Genomic DNA, 4,792 nt, shown 5'->3' on the forward strand with positions numbered 1-4,792 from the left:
TATTTACTTTTTATTTTTTTTTTATTGTAACGTAGAAATAAAATTCTCTTTTAACAGCCATATATTATTTCAAATAATGATGTATATTGGAACGATTTTCCGTCATCCCTTGTTAAATTTGGTTTTGAGACAAACCGGTTTCTGCGTTATGCCATCATCAGTGTCGACTTTCCTTCTGGGGTGGCTTTCTGTAATTCGATATCGAGCAGAAACGAGTATCGAAGTATCGTTTTTGCTTTCTCTAGCAAAAAATATCGTCGCGTTGTATCGAACGTTCGATATAAACAGCTCGACACCACTTTTTCTATCGTTTTTCTTTTTCGCAGCTATTAACCGCATCAAAATGTAAGTTAAAATTTTTAATATTTTTGTGATTTAAAGTATTTGATATTTATTTACATAGGAGCCAACAAACAAACGCTCAACTGAAGTTGATTTTATCGAAAACCATAACGCGTTAGCTAAAAAAAAGCTTACAAAATACTAATAACGGCCGCGCGAAGAAAAAAGAGCTATGGAGCAAAGGGACGGACTTGCTAAATAGTAACGGCCCTCCTGTAAAGGCGACGCTGGCATGACAGAAAGTGCGTTGTGGCATTAGAAATTATACAAATTCTCTTTGAAAAGGTATTGTTTGTGGTAACAACATACTTTTATTTCTTCTAGGTATGGACTGATTACAAATATAACACGAAACGCAAACTAACAAAACTCATGAACAATTTGAAAAGAACGGGCGGTGGTCCATATGATGCCGTTTCTTTAAACGACATGGAAGAAAAGATAATTGCCGTAGCAAAAATAAATGAAGATTTGTTAGGAGTTCCAGGCGCTACGTCACATGGAAGCAATACAGACCGTCCTTGCTCTTCTAAGCAGTCCGAGCAAGCATTCATAAACGACTGCTTCACAGCAATTTCGAGCGCAGAAAGCTCCTCTAGCAACGACGAGAATAAAGCGTCAAGTGAGTCGCCACGAGATAATATAAGTTCAGGATCAGAAAGCGATAACGAGCCACCACAAACTCCCAGAGCAAGAAAACTTACAGATCCAAAAATGAAAATTATCGAAAAAGAAATAGATAAACAGGAAAAATTTCAAACTGAAATGTTAAGGCTCTTAAAAGAAAGCAACGAAATTGAACAAAAGAAGCTGCAGTTAATGGAAAAACAAATTGCAATGGAAGTTCAGTATAAGATAATTAAAGTGCAAGTAATGGAGGCAGATTTGGAAAAAGTGAAAGTTGAACTCTCTTTGCTGAAACGAAAAATTAATAACAAATGGAGCTACCTATATGTATGTATGTGTTAAATGAGTACAATGTTTATATATTTTTTTATTTAATTAATTCGTCTTATGAGTGAACTTTTACGAGAATGAAGTGCAATTTTATGTTATTTATTACCAATTTACAAACAATTTTACTTTATTTTCTACCAATTAAAATGAAATTCTTACATAGCTGAATGGAAAAGATGGTCTTTTATTGTGCAATCTCATTGCAATGAAAATTTGGGGTTCTTAATATTTGTTTGCTTGACTCTTTAACTTTATTGGTTAGCCATTCATTTTACAAACTCAATATGCAAAATCGGTACAAGTTCATTTTAGTAGCTCACATAATTCTTAGAGCTGGCGGTAGTTTTCGATACTTGTTCTTTTTTGCTCTTTATTTTTCGTAGTGCTGGTAGTCAGTTCGATACTTCTCCACTTATGGTGTGTTCTCATGCCGGATTGGTAAGTTGGGATTATACATGCCCCCCCAGTGCTGGACCAGCATGATAAGCCGGTTGCAATTGGACCTGCATGTGTAGCTACAGGTGAATGAGAATGAATAAGCATGTGCATGGGGGTTACATTAACTGAGGATAGTCATTGTTGAAGGGAATCGGCAATCGGCAGATCTTAAGAGACCGATCGTTTATATGTAGCATTCTGTGTGCGAACCGTGACTACACGTACTAAATTGTCTGACCCAGGATGAGTTTCCAGAACTCGACCCAGCTGCCATTGATTTGGTGGTAAGCGGTCGTCTTTCACCACAACCAGCTCATTAGTAAACAAGTTGGGCTCCTCACGACGCCATTTCGGACGTGATTCCAGGTGCGAGAGCCAATCCGAAGACCATCTGTTCCAGAAGTGCTGAACCATACGCTGGAGCTTAAAGTATTGCGTAGACAGCGTCTTGTTATTTGGAGCCACCTCAGGGACTGATAGTAGACCGTCGCCGATCAAAAAATGTCCGGGTGTTAAAACTAATAAATCATCCGGATCCGACGTGAGTGGGCACAGAGGCCGTGAATTTAGACACGCTTCGACGCGTACTAATACCGTTGATAGCTGTTCGTATATAAGTTTTACTGTGCCTATTATGTGCTTCAAATGATGTCTGACGGACTTCACATTCGCCACTCAGAGTCATTCGAAATTGGGTGAATGAGGTGGATAAAAATGCCATTGAATATTTTGGGCTGCTAGCTTGGGAACAATGTCATTCGTCTTCAATAGGATGTCTGATCCGACAAAATTCGTACCACAGTCGCTATACAACCGCTGAGGCGCCCATAAGAAATGTTCGTTTGTCATGCCTGTGACCGCTTCTAAATGCACAGTCTTTGTAGCCAGACATATGAACAGAGCGATGTATCCTTTATAAACTGTAGTACCCCGATACCTTGATGCTTTTAGCTCTATAGCTCCTGTGTAGTCTACCCCTGTTGCTAGAAAGGCACGCTGTGGCGGATTGACTCGTTGTGTTGGCAAATCTCCCATTAATTGCGTGATTGCTTGAGGCTTATTACGGAAGCATCGTATGCAACGTCGTAACTGACTTCGGACCGTTTTACGAGCGTTAAGTATCCAAAATCTTTGTCGGATATTGGCAAAAGTTAATTGTACACCCCCATGCAACGTATTGTTACGATTTCTATTTTCTAACGGACATTTATTTCAGAAAAAGCGTTTTACAAATTATTTAAAATCTATGAGCACTAAACTGATCGAATACAATTATAACAAGTATAAAAATTGAAAAGTATAAAAAGTTGTTTAAACCTGCAAGTAGTAGTGCCCTATTCAAAGTTTGTTACACTGCTCTCTACTTAAGTCTGATCGTCCCGATTAGACAAACAATTCTTCGACCCATATGGTGCCTGTTTAGGCCCAATGCCTAACTTTTATCTGATTGACGGCGCCCCTCCCTAACGTTTTAATAATATTTCCAGCCACCCACACTCACGCCGCATTTGTGTGCATGCATGCACATGCATGCGTTTCATACGCATGCACGTGTGTGTGCGGGTTGTCAGCACCCATGCACGTATATGTGGGGGTTGTTGTGTGTGCGGCTTTTTTCCCCTCCTTAATACCAGAGGACTTTTTCGCGGCTTAGCGGTTGTCCTCAACGGGATAACCGGCCTCTTTTTCGATCGACCGCCAACCAGCACACATCGCAAGGATCACCATCGTCACTTAAAGCGCCAAGGTAATATTTTGTCAACACTGTATATATTCCCATCACTCTAAATTAAAGTATTATTTTATAACGAGGAATTCCTCTTGTGTTTTTATTTATTTCTTTTGAGCGAACCATCCACCCCAAGATCGACCCGTGTGCGCCTACCCACTGCCGGTTCCAGACGCACCCAGGCCGAACATTGGTCCTTCGAGCCGGAAAAGGAACTAAAAGCACCTACAAATTACAGTCCACATATCAACCTGCACAGCACATTTGCATACTAGACAATTTGTCAAAGGATTGCCGCAGCAGCCAAACACAACACGAGAAAAGTGGGATTATATTACACAAATTAGCAGCCACCGGAGCCACAGCCATCACAGCAATAAATACCGCCAGCACAAAAACCAATAAGAAGTAAGTGTTATATTTCTTGCCACTTTTTTTGAGTGTCCGTGACTAAAAAAAATTAAGAAAATACCCGTGTTTTTGCGAAAAAATTTAGATCGAGCGGGGGTGAAAAAGGTAAACTTTATTTTAGTGGGCGCCAGTTTTTTTCTTTCTTAAATTGTTTTTTCTTCGAATTTAATTCACTTGGTTTTAATATTTATTTCGGTCCTTGTGATTATCTGGTTCATCCCCCCACAAGCGGTAAGGTTTTCCAGACACAACACAAGGAAGAGGATAACCTAACCTCACTTTCCTCACTATATTGAATAGGTTTTTTTGTTGTTGTTATTTCGTGCACATCACAAAACGAAGTTAAGTTGAACTTAGTTAATCCGGCGCTCACTTCACTGAAAACACTTTTTACACTTTTTTTTCCGCTTATTCTTAATTCCGAAAAACAATATCGCATGCACTTGTCTTTTTACAATTCAACCATTAAACTGTGTAGGTGGCGAGTGGTCCCCTTTTTCTGTTATTTACTGCCGAGGCAAAAGTCCAAAAATAAATCCTTTTTGTTGTCGCTGTTGTGACAAAAAGTCGAAAAATAAACCTCTGTTGTTGTCGCTACCGAGACAAAAGTCTGCAATACAAAAATAAATAATAAAGCTTCGGATTTCAATAGTGTTTATTTACGGCTGGGCAGGTATTTTTACTCAAAATCGTTCCATTTCTCTAATCAATTATTTCTTTAATAAATTCAAATAAGACCATGGAAACCTACATCAGACTGGTAGAATTAATCGCAGAGTTTGATACAGCTTACAGCCTTATTCCGGAAAGCGACCATAGCAAACACACCCTTGCGATACAGCAGGAAGAGTTGCGGTCCTTGTGGAAGAAGGTAAAGTCTGCGTTTGATTCGCTATTGGGATCTGATGAGGTGTC

At 39.4% G+C, this 4,792-nt stretch overlaps 1 long non-coding RNA gene across 1 annotated transcript; it reads left to right on the forward strand.

Annotated features, from left to right (window-relative positions):
* The first annotated feature begins 288 nt into the window (after window positions 1-288).
* LOC137240658 (uncharacterized) lies at window positions 289-1,468 on the forward strand. Its single transcript, XR_010949796.1, has 3 exons — window positions 289-345; window positions 404-584; window positions 667-1,468. It is a non-coding gene; the product is annotated as an uncharacterized lncRNA (long non-coding RNA).
* Window positions 1,469-4,792: the final 3,324 nt, after the last annotated feature.

Source organism: Eurosta solidaginis, chromosome 1, assembly GCF_040869045.1.
Source record: "Eurosta solidaginis isolate ZX-2024a chromosome 1, ASM4086904v1, whole genome shotgun sequence".
Taxonomy (NCBI): domain Eukaryota; kingdom Metazoa; phylum Arthropoda; class Insecta; order Diptera; family Tephritidae; genus Eurosta; species Eurosta solidaginis.